At 39.1% G+C, this 18,303-nt stretch overlaps 1 protein-coding gene and 1 pseudogene across 1 annotated transcript in view; one reads left to right on the plus strand and one right to left on the minus strand.

Moving 5' to 3' along the window:
• Exoc4 (exocyst complex component 4) overlaps positions 1-18,303 on the minus strand; it is a 771,143-nt gene that overhangs the window by 172,088 nt on the left and 580,752 nt on the right. The window lies entirely within an intron of this gene.
• On the plus strand, positions 645-3,647 carry LOC107149136 (annotated as a pseudogene).

Raw genomic sequence — 18,303 nt, forward strand, 5'->3', positions numbered from 1 at the left:
GCTAATACATGGAGATGTAACTGAATTAGAAAATCATTTTGTAGCCAAACAGTGGGTTCAGGTAAAAGCTAGCCATTGGTACTGAAACAAACAAGAGACTTGACCGAGAAATGAACATTCCTTGTACCAAAGTTAATACCACATGGATTACTTTATGATCAGACAAAGAAAACCACACATGGGGTAGAGGTCACAGGGATATAGGCCTCATCCAGACATCATCCCAGCATCACTCTCACGAAAGGACCTAAACAGAACCTGGAAGACTGGCTGAGTCGAGGAGACAGAATTTGAAGTTGGAGGAGACCAAGGCAGCTAGAGTTTTGTGAGGAAAAATACTGGAGAAGAGGTAGCTGCACAAATAGAGGGAGAGACAAAGATGATGTGATGAAGTGAAAGGGAGGGGCAGAGGGAAATGGCCAGGAGGAGGGGGAGGGAAAGAGGGAGGAAGAATGAGAGAGACACAGACAGACAGGAGAGCAGGCAGGAGACAGTGCAGGCAATCCCGGAGCTCTTCAGAAGGGTCCCTTTAACCCTTCAGCTGAGTATTGATCTACGTCAAGGAAACCACTAGAGCCAGAGAGAAGTGTTTGAAAGAAGCAGGAAGAACAGTCTACAGAGTTCACCCAGCTCAGGAATGGCCCATGGTCCCACCGGCTAGGGTGGAAGAACCTCCTAACAAATCGGTGTGGGCAAAACCCTCAGAAAAGAAATGTGACAGTAAGGGGTTCAAACTGGTCTCAGATAAAGACTGCTCTAGAAAAATCTGACAAAGCTCAGAAGCATGGCATGATCAAAATAATCTCCCCAAATTTATATGTTTCCAGAGTTCAGCAACATTCAAAGGACTATAACAAAATTCAGCATTTAACAATGTAAAAATAAAATTACATGTTCTGCATCACTCCAAATTTACTTGGCATCGAAGAATATGGGAAAATACCCAAGAAAAAAGAAAATTAATCAAAAGAGATCCAGTAGTACACAGATAATAAAATCAGTAGAAAGAAGGTTGAAATAGCTATGATAAATGTGATTCTATGCTTCAAAATATAAAGGAATATACGAACATGATAAGAAGAGAAATGAAAAACAGCAAAAGAAACTATTCAAACTAAAACACACACAGAGAAATGGATGATAAAATAGAACAGCTAGTGAACTGTGGGACAATGTCAAGTAATCTAATACATACGCATCTTTAGTTTCCAAAGAAGGTAGAGGACAAAGAGAAAGAAAGGAGATAGAATGGCCACAAACTTCCCAAAATGGATGAAAAATACAAGTTCACAGATTCCAGAAGTTCAATAAACCTCAAGTAGAAGACAACAAAAACAATAGCAAGGTCCACTATAGCCAAATTGCTGAAAACCAGAGATAAACAGAAAATCAAAAACAGAGGGGGGTGGGAAAGGATGAAGGAAATAAGATTGGGAAAGAAAAAATAAGTCAGGCCTTCTGATTTCCAGGTCAATGTTATCTTTACTAGCCCCTACTGTGCCCCCTCCTGGGAAAAGGGTGTTAGACATAGATGAACTGGGCAGGCACACTGGGCATGGTCTAAAGAAGGGAGAGCTCAGGGCAAGGAGGTGACTACGGACCTGGCAGGAGACTAGAATGGCTTGGACAGTCGTGGCATGAGGTAAAGATGATTAACAGAAAATAAAGAACAGAGCTATAGACAAAAAGGAGGAGGAAGAAGAGCGGAGGAGGAGAAGGAGAGGAAGGGGAGGAGAGAACAACCTTTGACAGAAGCTAAGGAAGAGGGCTTGGGCTTCCTGTCTCACCATGTGGTCTTTCTAGCTGGGCCTCATGCTCCCTCCCCCCGCCCCCACTCCGTCACCATGTGATGCAGCCTTGGGGCTCTTCATGGGAGCTAGCTGATGCTGGCACCATGCCCTAGAGCCTCCACCACTAATTCCTGAAAAATGGTTCTGCTACAAATGATGGGAATATTATTTTTTTCCCTTTAGAGTAGAAAACACTCTGAGAAGATGCCTATATTGACTTAAGAACCAGCAAACACACCAAGAAATAGTGTTCAATTCAGTTTGAAGAATGATTTTGAAATCATGATAAATATTCCTCAAAGTAGCAAGGGCCATTCGGCTTCAAAGTTCAGCTGAAGAACAATGACAAAAGTGAATTTCTGTCAATGCCACCTTGTAGTCTAAGGAAAGATTAATAGTTCCAAGGTCTCATTCTGACAGTGAAAGTGAATATTCTGCTTTCAATTTAAAGGATGATGAAGAGCTTTCTCAGAATACGAAGAGGAGACTAATGCAGTCATAGCCAAAAGATTCAAGCCTAGAATAGAGTTTCAGCTCTTGTTTGAAAAGAAACACCTTCAAAGAAAATTAAAAAAGATAAAACAAGCAACTTAGCAGAGTATTTTGAGACTCACAGCAGTTTAAAAGTTTTCACCTCTGATAGAACACTGCAGAAACCAAAGAGAGCTAACCTGGATCTGCCAACTCTGCGTAATCTATTCAGTAAGGTTTCTCCTTCCTTTTCTAAGGAACTTGCACAACTCTATGAGGAACTTAGTCATATGAACAATGGTTTCATGAATGGATGCTACAGTTACTCCTTGAGTTGTGCTTGATGGTTTGGGTTCTAAGATTTACCATAAAGGTTTTGAAGCACTATGCTGCAGGACTTTATTCATGTTGCCAACTCTGACTTCTTTCCTGAAACCAATGTGAAATTAGTCCTTAATTTTATAACTGAAGAAGTCCTTGATCATATTGGGACTTTATGACATTGCGGGGATCGACTAGACTGGATAATAATCCAATGTAAAGGAGATTCATCTTTAGAACTATACTTTCCATCCACATTTGGATGTTGAGAGGAGATGACAGCCAGCAAATTATTGGACAGTAATCATCTTTGTGTAATATACATATTGTAGCATCTACTGACTACCTCATTGCTTTTCTCAGTGGGATCATGTAAAAGAGAGTTGTTGTAATGGGCTCCGGTGTAAAGTGACTACATCTAATCCTTATACTAAAGAACATCCTATGGAAATTCTCTTATGGATAAACAGTCTGGATCTCTACCTCTTAGTTCCCTGACTCATATCTCACAAACTCTTATTCCTAACATAAGGTGGATGTTCAGGCTACTAATAAAGTATCAGTGGATAACTAGATAACTTTTCCTACAATGGACTTTCTTTTCCAGATGTTTACCAGCAGTGTTGGGGGCATTCCTAGTCAGTAGTAATCTGACACTCCAAGATCAGTTAACTGAATTTAGCTATGATAAACTTATAAATACCCAGGAGGGAATTGATGGAGTGAAGTATTTATTGATTTCTTGGAAAAGGAAGAGGAGACTTGAAGCTGTCCTTTATTCTTGAACTTTCCGTGAAAGGGTTGTTAAACCCCACCTGCCTTTCCTCCAGTCAAAAGTGCTGTGTTTACATCTAACATCAGATTATTTTCCCAACATATGACATTTAATATTGGTCAGAGGAGATGGCATCAATTAGAACCCCTGATTGGCCTGGCTGTTATATGATCTCTAGCTTAATGCAGTGGTCCTCAACTTGGGAAAAATGTGCCTTCCATTTGCTACCTCTCTGCACTTCTTGCTGGAACAAACAGTGTGCACAGGGGCTATTTGTAACTGGATGTTTTAAAATTCTTTTATACTAAAAATACTATTCCTAATTTCTGAGGGCCTTTTAGCACTTTTGGAGTTGATTGTTTGCAAGTATATGCATTCCAGAGTATAGAAATACAGGTACAGCCATCACATAAATCTGCTTTATTTGCTGTTGTATATGTCAGGACCAGTGAGTGTGATGGAGAAGGCAGAGCATTTCTCGCTGTTTCTGAGACAACTTAACAAAAGGTGTAGATTGAAAAGTCAGTGCAGCTGTTTTCTTCTTTAGGCGAGTAGGTAGAGGTATTATACTACTCAATTGGGATAGTAAGAAAAGCACAGGAAGTACACAGGTATAGACCTAACATAGAACATAAACAATAGGTCATGATATTTGGAACGATGAATATCTGTGCCTTGACTTTGACCTTCATGATACAAGTGAGAAGTCAGTTTAGAGAAGTAAAATAAATTGATTTCTAAGTATTTTCAAGATAAAAGAAAATAAAAACATTTCATTATTCTTATAAATTGATGTATTTTTCTTTTCCTGAGTGGTGAGTGGTGTATTATTGGCTGGCTATGAATCAATCTTGAGTTTTCTGTCAAGTAGACATAAAACTCACTGTAAGACATTTCAATTTTTTTTAAAGTGACAATTTCAAGGCTTCTAAGTATTTACACAAGCCTTCTTAAGCAGGGAAAAAATAGATAACCTTGGCTACTGTTATCAGCTTATAGTCTTTACATACTCCCTGAAATATTTCATACTTGGAAATGAAATTCTTCATTAAAATATCAGTGTAATAAAATATTTACTGCATCAGCAGTTTTAACTTAAAAAAAAAAAAAGGATGCAGTTACAAGGAAAAGGGATAGTGTAAGGGCATCTGACTTTTAAATAACAAAACCAACCACTCCTGAAATCCCAGGGAAGAAAGAAGAAACTGGGAGGATTTATTCCATCTAACATTGTTCCTGGGAATTTTACTTCCCTGTTGTATATTTCTAAATGTTCCCTTTCTGCTTAAAGAGCCCCAAATTATTCCATGTGTTAAAGGCTAGGTATACACATTTAAAAAAAAACCTTAATTCTTTTCCTTAACAAAACCAATACAAGTTCTCTTAAAAAGGCAATTTACTTAAAGAAGAAAATTAATAACAAGAAGTAGTATAAAAGTAAAAAGGAATTAAAAGGATCAAAGATAAATGAGGTTACAAAGAATAGATGGATATTTAAAGATAACTTTATTCTAACTCTTATTGATCTTGATTGAACAAAGTAAGATTCCCAAGAACCATGGTTTCCTTTCTCAAGTTTTGGATATAAACATAAAGAGTTTACATTGTAATATAAATGTGAATGTTAAAATGAGCTGCCTACCTATCATTCATCATCAATCCATCCAATTTTTACTGGAGTGGCATCCATTATGTGCCTGGCCCTGCCACTGTGCTTTTCTTTGGGAACATAAGAGTACAACAGTTTACACACACACACACACACACACCACACACACACACACACACACACATTTTCTGTCTCCTGATGTTTATAGTTTAGATAAATAAACAAAACAGGAGATTGTAATAAAATGTGGCATAATAGGTCCAAGTACTTTATATGCATTATCTTATTTAACTTGCTGTAAGTCTTACGTAAATTTCTATAAAATAGTTCCTATTGTTACCCCTGTTTTACAGTTGAGAAAATAAAAGTACCAAGAGGTGAAAAAGTTGTCCATGATCACACAACTAGAAAGTAATAGTTACATAGAGAATCGGAACTTAAGCAGCCTGATCCCAGAGTCCATTTCCTAGTCAGTATTTTTGTTGCTTTTAGTAAATACACAAACACCATAAGTGATGCATTCTAGCTATCCAGGCAGTCTACGGTGTCTGGTGTAGCAAGGTCAAGATGAAAAAGGACTAACAGGAAGAAGCTTATTGCACCTTAAGACAACAGTTACAATGGTGGGGTTGTTAGACCAAAATCAGGTTTGTGGATGGATAGCTATGAAAGGAGTATATGCGAGGGAAGAGAGACGGTCACCTGAGATGTGTCAGTGAAAGGGAGATGAGAGGAACTCAGCCAGTGGACAAGACAGAGTCAGAACAGGAAACAAACCTTCTGGTGGATCAGCAGGCTGTTCTGTTTGACCAGGCTTCTGGAGGCAGAGGCCACTCCAGGCCAGCAGCCCATGGTCTACTCCTGGACAGTTTTGAGCCAGCGTGGGCAAACTCTTCTTGCTTTCCTGAAACCCTGGCCTCGAATCACACCAAACTGATACCTAAGACCAAAGGACAGACCACAAGGATGCAGGACAGCTGCACAGGCTCAGATTAGTAATCCGACCTGTCTTCAAACTTGTTTCTGAGATTGTGTCTTAGCATAATTTTCCATGCCCCGCTAACAACATTGCCATAGCATTTTGTAATGCTCTTCTTCCTGTTCCCAAGAACTCAGAGTACTTTGCAAATATCTCAGTCAGTATCCTAACAGCTTGTGAGAAAGTGGAGCAGTCATTATCTCCCTATTTTATAGCAAGTCTAACACTTAGAGCAGCTTCCAGGAACAAGCATAACACTTAGAAAGAGGTTTTCAAAGAACATCAGAACATCAAGCTGCCACCAAAGGTGATTGGAAATGCTGTTACTTCTTTACATTCAAAAATTCTCATGCTCCTCAACAGATTTCTGTCATGTCACAAAGCACCTGCAGTACAGCAGCCCCTTTCTTTTTTTTTTTTTTTTAATTTTTTATTGTGGGTTGTTCAAAACATTACAAATTTCTTGATATATCATATTCCACACTTTGATTCAAGTGGGTTATGAACTCCCACCTTCACCCCATACACAGATTGCAGAATCACATCAGTTACACATCCATTGATTTACATATTGCCATACTAGTGTCTGTTGTGCTCCGCTGCCTTTCCCATCCTCCACCCTCCCCCCTCCCCACCTCTCCCCTCCCCTCCCCTCCTCTCTCTCTACCCCCTCCACTGTATAACCCTGAGGGTCTCCTTCCATTTCCATGCAATTTCCCTTCTCTCTCCCTTTCCCTCCCACCTCTCATCCCTGTTAAATGTTAATCTTCTTCTCCTGCTCTTCGTCCCTACTCTGATCTTAGTTACTCTCCTTATATCAAAGAAGACATTTGGCATTTGCTTTTAGGGATTGGCTAGCTTCACTTAGCATAATCTGCTCTAATGCCACCCATTTCCCTGTAAATTCTATGATTTTGTCATTTTTTTAATGCAGAGTAATACTCCATTGTGTATAAATGCCACATTTTTTTTATCCATTCGTCTATTGAAGGGCATCTAGGTTGGTTCCACAGAGCAGCCCCTTTCTTGATGTGGCAACATTATTCCAGCATTTTATGTGATTATTTTGTCCTTTTAGAGATTACATGTCCTCAGCCACTCCCATTAGAGCCAACAAACAAATGCAAAAATTCACAGAGCAGAACCTTTGCTATTCTTTTTGCTCATAGAAGCAGGTTACTCACCAGGAGGCTGCAATGACCCACAGTGGGGCAGAATTCATTAGGGAAGAGCTACAAATAATATAAATCAACATGTCAGAGGAGGAAGTCCAGTTGGACCCAGTGGGAGATACACACTACATACGCATTTGTTCTGCTCTGTGCTGGCTCACCTGTCTTTGGTGGCTCATGCCATATAATAATCAATTATGCTGACAAGTTTCCCTACAAATTGTTTCAGCCTCAGTTACTCATGCACCTCAGAGGTAAGATCTGGAGTCCTCTGAGGAGGAGAATGAGCAGGGAGCTTGGCTTCCAGTAAAACAGAACATATGGAACTGTTTGGGGGAGAGAATGCTCGAGCAGCATGCAAGAATGCACAGGCAAGGGAGAATTTGTTCAAGGGTAGAGGTACAATTCAGATATGCCTCACACTGGGAGGCACGATAACATCTGAGAACTAATGACTTTTAAAAAGTAGTTGTTGTTTTTTTTTTTTTTAAAAACTGGCAGTTGTAAACCCAGCATTCTAGCTCATTCCAGGAATAAAGTTAACTGCTCTATATGTTCTTTCCATGCTGAGCAAAACAGAATGCACTGCAGGCACAAAATCAAACAAGCCCACAAGAGAAGTGGGCTCTGAACATCATTTTAATACTCACTGACTTTGGGATGTTAAGCATCTATGTTGGCAAGGGGCGAGATAATCTTCGTGAACCACGGTGACATCTGTAGCCTGCCCACCATAAAGTAAACTTGGGCTTTAGCTCATCTTTCCAAGACATGAGTCATCCACACTTTTCTTTCCTAGATTTTAGTTACTGAGGCACATTATTTATGAGGAGATAGGCCAAGATGAGATTGGAAATCCCTATAATGCATTCTAATGAACTAAACTCCAGGGCATCCTGCCAAAGTCAGTGTGAAAGAACAGTAATAGAACCACCCACATGCTGCCCAGGGAGGCAGCTTTTCTCTCAAGTACAAGAATCGTTAGTGGTTAAAAATCAGAATATTGAAGCTTTGATGTATTTCCTTCTAAGACAATCTCTTCACACAGGAAACACCTACGCCCTTGGGAAGGATACAGCCAATACTTAGAATCTACAATTACCTCCAGACTTTAGGATTTCACCAACCAGAAGGAAAAGGAGACCAGCGTAGATATGACCTTTAATCTTATTAAGACGCTTGAACCAAAACAAGAAGATCACCTATATTGTCACTGTTTTCACAAAATTGTGATTGCTTTAACAGAAAAAAGGAGAAAAATAATATCAGAAAAAACAAAGGCAGTCCCCCAAAGAAAGTAAACTTGAAATCTTCACACAGCTCATACCTCCCATGCACATGCATACACTACCAGCTTTCGTGGACTACATGCTAGGCTGGTGGCCTAGCTTTGTGGGCCATCGTTCTACGAGGGAGAGGTAACAAAATTCATGTTTTGCAGATCACTATGCCTACTGAGACCTAGGCCAGTGGACAAAGGTCAAATATTCTGATTGTCTTCAACCTTGAATAGTATGGGAGAGTGCTTACTTTTAAGTGGGAAGCCATCATTATACCAAACAAGGGCTTCATATAGTCACTATACATGAGAATAAAGACAGCCTCCACTGATTTAAAAAGGAGGAGAAATAAAATACACAAAGACTCAGCTGTCATGATTTTATCTCTGGGTTGTTAAGTATAAATTTTTTTAAATGCAAAATTAGCACAAAATTCAAAAGCATTAAATGAAATTGTTCAACAGCCTCTTACTGTGGGTAACTTAGGAGGCACTTTAAGAACATGCAGATATAATTTGGAAAGAAAACTCTAATGATTCATAAAATTACCACAGTTCCCATGTAACAGAAAACAATAGAGCCCACCACAAAATATAGACAGAGCATTCAAATCATTTTAATGGTTTTTCATTTTTTTCTTTTAAACTCTCTGCTCCTTTTATCACTAAGATTTTTTTTTTTTTAAATGAAAAGTACAATGTCCCTGCTGCCCATTTTCTTCTTTTATTGTCTCCCTTTTGTTCTAAAAATGAGGGTAAAATTAAGTGCCTAGATCACTAGAGATTTCCAGATGGTCAAACAAACGAGTACTCTGGCTCCTGGGCCTGCGGTTTTTTTATAGATATGGACACTCTTCTCACTCTGTCTCTGTGGCTCTTGTTCAATACATGTTTGATTTAGCTTAAGTACCTTAAATAGATGACAACCAAATTTCTGTCTTGAATGAAGACTGAAATTGATTTAATTGCTAAAATAAAAATGGACATTTTCTATACAGTTAGAAAAATGTGCCTTTATTTTCCTGGTATTCTTGTTTGAAAGAAAATATTAAAAGTCTCTATTATATATTTTGTAATTTTTGTAGGTTGTTCTGAAATATTACTGTTTTTATTTTCTCTTACCTCCCTCCCTGCTGGGACCCCTCCTCTGGTTTATTTCGCCCACCTTTCCCCTAGTTTCCTAGAGCTATCATTTTCAGGTGCATCTCCAGGCAATTTGGCCTCTTTTATTTTCATGTATCCTTCTACTACTACTTGGTCTTGAACACTACCACATAAGCCTGTAGGAAAGGACTAGGTAGCTGTTTTTTGTGGCAGTGGCCAAGACACCTGACAAGAACAATCTAGAGGAGGAAGAGTTTATCTGGGGTTCCAGTTTCAGAGGTGTCAGTGCATAGATGGCCAACTGCATTGCTCTGGGCCAGGGTGAGGCAGCACATTACAAAAGGGCATGGCAGAGGAAAGTCACTCCACTGATGGCAGCAAGGAAGCAGAGGGGGAGGGGGTGGGATGGGGGAAGGGGACCTGGGGAAGATATGCTCTTCCAGGGTAAGCCCCCTCGCTCCAATGACCAACCTCCTCCAGTCAGGCCCCACAGGCCTACAGGTACCACACAGTTCACTCAAACTAGGATGGTGAAGTTCCAGTGCTCCAGTGCAGTCATTTCACATTCCTACATTAGCACAGGAATGTGTTTAGGGGACACTCATTTGCAGACCATAACAGTCACAGGTGTTTATTTTAATTAAAAAAATGTGCCTATTGCTTACTATGTGCCAGGCAGTGTTCTAGGTGATTTAAAAATCATTAATTCATTTAAGCCCCATAAAAATTGTGAGGTAAATACTATTATTATCTCCAACTCACACATAATAAACCCAAGGCAGAAAAAGTAACACCACCTGTTAATGGTGGATTCAGATTCTGAGCCATTCAGTCAGGTGGGCTTCAGAGGCCCTGCTTTTAATCATTGGTAGAGAAAGAATATGAAGGAGGAGGAAGGGGAAGGGAATTGACGGTAAAAATAGAAGAAGGAAAGGATAAATGAATGACTGGTTCATTGGTGATAAACAGGAAGGAAGGAGGAGCAGTGTAGGAGTGCTCATGAATCCAGAGTAGAAATCTGTTCATTCAGGCTTTGGGGCAAAAGACAGGTTTGACTACCTTAGTGGGAGAATTGGCCATCTTGAAGATAAACAGTAACTGTGGTGCTCAAGGTCATTGGCAACTGGTAGTAGCAGAAGAAAAGAACATGACTGGCGGTTTGATAACTGGCTCTCCAGAGAGATGGAGAAGTTCGATTTGTAGTGTTTTTGGTTTTAGTAATGTAAATAGTTCTACCATGGCCAATTTTAAACAGTAAATGTAATGCCACCAAACTCAGAGCTGGGAAGAGATGCACAGTAACATACATAGTGATATATAGTATCGCTACAATGGATGGAAATTAACTCAAGGGCAGGGATAATAGTAAGATGTAGTAAAATAATTAAGAACTTATGAATTTGAGTATTTCTTACCTTTGCTTTTAATATTATGAAATCTATTTTTATTAATGGTTGTGTTTATTAATCAGCTCACAAAATTCCTAAAAATATCAGACCATCTCTCAGGAACGTCAGGAGTATGACTACCCAAATACATCCATTCTCAAACATATGGATAGATAACAATCTGGATGTTTGATCTAATAATTCACCACATTCTGAATCTAATAAATTCAGAAAGAGAGTGACAAAAAAAGAACGCTAGAGTTTATGAAAAACAGAATATGCACTCTAATCCAATGAGTAGAACAGAGGTCAAGTGTGAAAAAGGAAGTTTGAGAAGGTAAGTCCAGTGCATGGCTGAGTCTTCATGCTCTACCATGCTATAGGCTACCATGCTGTCAACTCCCTAAGCAAGGTCTTCCATCTTCTTTCTGTGTCCTGCAGAAACTTTTAATTCATGGGAAATAATCACAGCTCAAGCCATAATGATAAAAAGAGAGTGCAACAAATGAATTTAATGAAGACAATCTATGCATAAAGCTGGATGTGGCACTAATAAGAGTCTCATGGAAAGCTCCGATGTCATTAAATATCACAAGCAACTAGCAACCTTTGGAAAAAGATGGTCTGTTTCACTGACCAAGGTTTCCCCAGAGTCAAGCAGAGTCCACTACAATCATTTTTCAGAAATATTTTTCCACTAAATGGTTACACTAAATGGATTTCCATGATATCTTTCCCATGAAGTCTTTGAAACTCTTATCACTTGAATACAAAGGGTGTGTATGAAAGAAAAAATATTTTTTAAATAGAGAACATTCTACATTTTTCATTATTGCTTAAGATTCTCTTGGAAAATTCACGAGTTCACAAAGGAATGCACATTTAAATTTCTGACCTCCAGCTCTTTGTGTAATTTTTACTAGGTATGCACAATATAGAATTTTAGCACTTATCAAATGCTTGTCGAATTGAAAGATTAGGGCAAGATCCATCTCATTACTCCAAACTGCCAAATAATGGGCTGTTTTGCTAATTGACACCTGAACATATAATTATAACTGGCAACTCTACATAGCAGAGTGCCTTAGGTCAAAGAATCAGCTAGCTTCCAGATCCCAAGTGGCAAGCTGTGGACTGAATTGGAAGTTAGTTAACACAGTTCTCACTTTTATAATTGTAAACAGGAGGCACAGCTATAAGCCTCAGGTTGACTCTGGTAAAGCCAATACTGAGACTGAGGCCTCTTCAGTGTTACTGAACACTGTTTCTGCTCCCCTGGTGCCCTAAGAATTTCCTGCCATAACATTCTATGGACGTTAGTTGTGCCACAACTGATGTGACACAGCTTGGACAAAGTACAGTAACTATGTCTAATGGAGAATCTCTACTAAGCTCTTTTTTCCAGAAAAATCATTTACTGAATATTTCTTGAGCTCTACTATCAAGGAAGCACTGTGCCAAGAAGATAGAATTTGTATTCAACACCTCCTCTATGCCACAGGTTACACTGAGCAGGGCCACAGGCTTCATGTCATGCCGTCCTCACACAGCTCATTTACAGATGAAGACAGAGAGCTGCAGAAAGGTTAAGTTAAATGTCCATGAAAACATAGCTGGAAAGTGGTGGAGCCCAGATCGGCCCCCAGGCTGTCCTATTCAACGCTGCTCTTTTCAATTGATCATATTGCCACTTCCATCACAAATTATCAGACAAGGCACTAGCATGAAGAAAATGTAATTGAGTTTTAGGGTTCTGAAAGATAAAGGAAAAGATGAATATGCAAAAACTCAGTCACACACATGACATATATATGGATGCTCTTCATTACGGCCTGGGATGCTTAGAATGGTTTCACAGACAAACCAAGAAATAAGCTGGGCCTTTATGGGGTGTAAGTGGAGAAACTGGACCTCAACAGCATGGGTAGGAAGAGAAGAAAGGGACATATTTCTCCTCAGATGCCTGTCGTGAATGGCAGGGCACAGCTCTGAGTAAAGGCACAGGTATGAGGAATAGAGAGATGTGATGAGCAAAGAGTTTACTTCCAGGTAAAGAAAGCTGACTGAACATGCAGATGGATTCTCTGTCACCCAAATCCCTGCTGAAATGACAGTAAAAGAGATTATTTCTTTTCTAAGACATAAACCTACAAGGGTAAGGAGAACAGGAGGGAAAAAACAAAAACAAGCCAATTATGGAAGCTGGAAAGTAGATTACAGTGGCAAGCGACTCTATAAATTAGACTCCAGAAAACAGAATCCTATGGCAGTAGTGGGGAAAGTTGAAAAGCAACCCACTTCAAATTCCTATCAGCTCCAGGCATATCTGATGCAGGAGCAAAAGGGTTAATAAAAATGGCTAATAAAAGGATTGCTTATTGGTCTATTTCAGTAGTCAGACCTCCAGATCTCCTCCCCACTCTAACAAAAACCTGAAGGTTTATTCTCTGGAAGAATAAAATAGAGGGTCTCTGGACTAGGTGGTGGCATGAATAATTAAGGGCGAGAGAAAAACGTGGGCATTAGGTGAACTGACACATATTGGATGACAAGAATCACCAGCCCACTGCCACTTTGTTTGCATTTGGTTTCTTTGATGTTGGCAGCCAGGCTTTAGTCTCCAGAAAGTAGTTTAGAGAATCTTCCTCTGTGGAATCTGGTCCAAAAGGAATGATCTAAAGATGTGAACACTGGAGGTCTCCCAAATAAATGACCCAGTCAAATCTTCACAGTTCTATGACCCCTATCCAAGCCAAGAAGTTTGATCAGAAGGATAAAAAAAGCTAAAGAACCCTTGCTCTTAAAATAAAATAAAATTTGAAAAAAAGGAAGAATCTCTTTGAATCATATTCCACATAGAACTCTTACTAAAGACAGTTTATAGTATTTTAACTTATAAAAGAAAATTCTTATTATTCGCCTTCTGTATTCTTGGTGATTATTTGATTACCAAATTGATGAAATATGTCAAATGCATGCAGGGCTAAAAGAGAAGGCCATTAGCACACATGCTTTAAACAGCCCGTGGAAGCATACAGTAGTCAAGAGAACACACGGAGTGCAGTGCACAAGTTATAATCTTCCTTTAATTAAGTGAATCAATACGCATTTGCTCAGGGTTCTGCTGAAAGACCTGGTCTTTTTAAATATGCATGCCCACTTCTGAGGCATCGAAAAATTGGTCTTTGCAGGTTTAAGGAAGTGATGAAGGTATTCCACTGTTATTCTACAGGTCATCCTAAATGTCACTTTTAAGTGAATATGGCAGGAAAATTTGAGAGACTAATTCTGTTATAGCCAATAAAGAAATGGCTGAGGGAAACCCCCCAAATACATTATTCTCCTTCCCTGACTCCATGTGAAAGAATAATCATCTTTTTTTTTTTTTTTTCCCAGGAAAAGTTTAACAGCTTGTAAGGAGACCTGACCTGCACTGGTCAGGCCGCTGAAAGAGGAGGTTGGGATACTGCCCTCAGTGGGAAGGGGCAGAAGGTTCTGTATGTTCTGAAAGGATTGAGGTCAATGATGACAATGACAATAACAGCATGTTAGCTGAGTGCTGATCACTACTTCAGAGAGCATTCATAGGACACATATTAGAAATTTATAATAGTTTACTTAGTCCTTTCAATAATCTTGTGAAGAAGGTGCTATTATTGCCATTTTGCAAAGCAAAAAACTGAGGCAGAGGGGGTAAGAAATTTTCCCAAGGCTACCCAGGTAGTAAGTGGCAGAGCCACAACTTGAACTCAAGCAGTCTGGCTCCAGAGCCTACTGGCTTAATTACTCCTAGTGGATCCCTGGAGCCTGGCAATGCCTGGACTGAGTAGTAGCAGCTTCCATAAGTGGCAGAATCCTCTATTATAGTGCCCAAGGTCACTGATAGGTGGTGTGTGGCTGTCTGGGAGCCCAATACTACACTACAACCAGGCAAGTTCCGGGGGTTGAGTTTTGTTGGTTTGGATAGAGAGAATGCAGGGCACAGGACAGATAAATGTTTTCAAATCAACCAAAGGGACTTACAAATGAGCCTCTCCATGAAAACTAGGATGGACTGAATCCATTTCAGCAAAGGGAGCATGCACACTTCTGTCTTTATTAGAAGCTGTACAAGTCCTGCAAAGCTCTAAAACTCAAAGCTTCAAAGAGTAAGTATATGAAGCAATGCATGTACTAATTAGCTTGATTGTGGTAATCGTTTCACAATGTATACATATATCAAATCATCACGTTCTACACCTTAACTATGTAGAATTTTTATTTGTAAATTATACTTCAACTTGGGATGGGGGAACCACCTCCAAGCTTCAGAGCACACGGGCTCTCAGATCCAGAGATGAATCAAAATGAGTTCTACTTTGGAACACAGATAAATAATTAAATAGGAGGGCAGTTGTCAGAGTTTAGCAGTAGGAGGAAGCTGCAGTGCCTCAAATTAACCAAATCCCTGCTGCCCAGCCCGTGTGACTGAGTACCCTCGCCAGTAATAGGACAGCAGTCTTGCCAGCATGGTGTCTCCAATTGGCCTCATCTCTTGCCTATTTCCTCTGGCACTGCTTGCACTAAAGAGCACACCTGCACCCCTATTCTTTAGTCCCTGCCCCAAACCATCTCATCCCAACTAAACCTTGAGACACATAGGGCCCTGCACACCCTGAGCAGCCAGCCATTCAGTGTCTGATACCCAGTAAGCCAGATGCTTGAGGGAAGACGTGTAGCAAGGAGAGCAAAGTGTGGGATTCACTGCTAACTCTGATAGTAACTTGCTCTGTGCCCTGAGAAGTCACTTAGTTTCCCTTGATTTAAAGTATTCACTTCAGAGGATTATTGCAAAGATTAAATAAGATTATATTTACGAAAAGCACTTAGTGAAATAAATGGTGGTTTTATGTGGTGAGCCGTTCTAATTAGACCGTGGCCGCCATTAGAAGATGGCGCCGGCTTCCACTGTGGCCTGTGATAAACAACTCCTAATATGGAGAATTGGCACGCAATCCCTTACCACCCTATGAGAAAGGTCCACGTGGCAGCTTAAGATTGGTATGCTGGAGGCTTTATTAGGCTGTGCTTGGGCGCTCGGTGACGGGGTCACTAGAAGATGATACATGAATCAAGGCCTGAATAAACTGCTGAAAGAAGAATCCTGTGTCGTGTTTTCCCTTGCTGGCGAGGGGTCGTGACAGTTTTATAGTCCCCATTCATAAATGTTGACCAAATTAAGTTTAGTTCACCTGCAAAAATACTCGAGACATGAATATAAAGAAAAATATGCACAGCAAAATAGATGCCTTTGCATTCATTTGGTCATCAAAATGTATCTTGAGAAATCAATTAATTAAAAAACAAGTATCCCTACAGGAATGAATAAAAATAAACATGACAGTGCAACAATGGGATTATAATGTAGTTCAATTAAATGTTCAGAATATTAGTATAATTAAAAAAAAAACTTTTGGCATACACTGAATTTATATGTCATTTGTAAGTAGATTATATGACTCTTAGAGGTTTTCATCACAAGCTACTTGTTTTCACCTGTTTCAATGCACTGCCAATGAAGTTCTTAATTTTCATTTCTTTTGACACATGGTTGCCATTTTTTAAGAGAATGAAAATAAGAAATTCAGTAAAAATAAAAATGCTAAAAATCACTTTAAATCTGATTGGGAAGATGAAATTAGTCAAAATAACAACTCTGTTACATGAAATTTGTTTAAGCAAATTAAAAACTATTAGATAACTGTAAATATCATTGAAATTACATGCATAACAGGGGTGGGGCTATAGCTCAGTGGCAGAGTGCTTGCCTTGCAAGTATGAGGCACTGGGTCGATCCTCAGCACCACATAAAAAAATAAATATATTTAAAAAATGCATGCATAATAATCCTTTACTACTCACTTACATTTTCAGAAAAAGACTTCCCAAATAAAATCCCAATTCCTAATAAGTAGTTTACCTGTTTTAATATAATATTTAATAAATCAAACTTCCAGTATAAACACTTTAATGATTTATATAATTTCTTACACTCCAGTCTTTGATGATTTTTCTAAAATATATTCATGCTGCCCTGCCTTTTTCAGTGAAATCCATAGATCTTAATGTAACCACATAATGACTCATTATGAATTAATGGTTTGTTGTTATCACAATTAACCTCTCTGTTCAGCAATAAAGCCATGCCCTCAAAAGGTACTGTGGCAGAGAAAGCAGTTTGTGTCCCACTTAAATAGTTGCAAATCAGCATGTAGTTTAATGATTTCATAGTTTTCCTTATAGAGACTGGCAGCTATTAAATCTTAATGCTTTGAATAAAAAAAAATAGTAGTAGACCTTACTATTTTCAGTTCCTGAAATATTAAAAATAATGTGAACCAGAGGCTGGAGATGTAGTTCAGCAGCAGAGCATTTGCTTAGCATGTGAGAGGTCCTGGGTTCAATCCCCAACACCAAAACTAATTAATAACAATGCTAGTCAGAAAATCAAATAGCTGAAATTTTCTAGAATAACTAGATTTGATTAAGGGTCTGTGGGTAAGTACACAAACTTTGGTACCTAGGTTAAGATCACTAGTTACGAACTCGGAAGCTTCCATTTTATTTATATTAATCTACTTTTACTGTTAATTTCTTAAAGCAATCAAGTACTTTAAGTGCCAGAGCATCACTATCATTTCCCAAGTCAGGTGTGCAAAAAGTACCATGAATGCTTTGATGAGGAAGACAGAATTCATCATACAAATGTATTTTTCATATACCTAAGTTAAAATTTAAGTTTCCTGAAACAAAGCCTGGTCCTGTTCATTCTTGAATATCTCAGATCACCTGAGTGAGTTTATGCCTGTGCAAAACTAGTAATCAATTATTTCCTAAAATCACCACGGGAATAAAAGGAAATAAACTTTGGTATTTCATGAAATGTAGCAACTGCCTCCAATAAGGATGCCATCCAATAAGGATGAAAAACAATATGGGCACACCACCCCTTTGGAACACAAAATGGGGAAGGGGGCAGAGCAACAATAGGACTAGGCCAAGAAGGTGAGAAGGGACCCAGGCGTTGACCACCCAGGACTGGAGAAGATAAATGCTCAGAAAGGACCTCTCCTTCCCCTTGTCCCCAGGCTATCAAATGTTCTCAGGGCTTCAGTTTCTGTTCTTAGGGCTCCTGGTCTAGGAAACTTGGTCTTCGGGACTCCTGTATTTTCACTTCTTATCATGTAAGACTACGAGGTCCAGATAGGCCACAGCAGGACAAAGTTTAGTTCCCAATTCTGATACACAAATTTACTTGGGAGTAATTATCCTTCATCATTCAATCCCTCTTCCTTTTGTAGTACAGTGAAAGTTTTAAAAACCAGAAGGAAATGATTTAAGAATTTACTACTAAGCAATATTTTCTGGATTGGTAT

Source organism: Marmota marmota, unplaced genomic scaffold (genome assembly GCF_001458135.2).
Source record: "Marmota marmota marmota unplaced genomic scaffold, marMar, whole genome shotgun sequence".
NCBI lineage: Eukaryota > Metazoa > Chordata > Mammalia > Rodentia > Sciuridae > Marmota > Marmota marmota.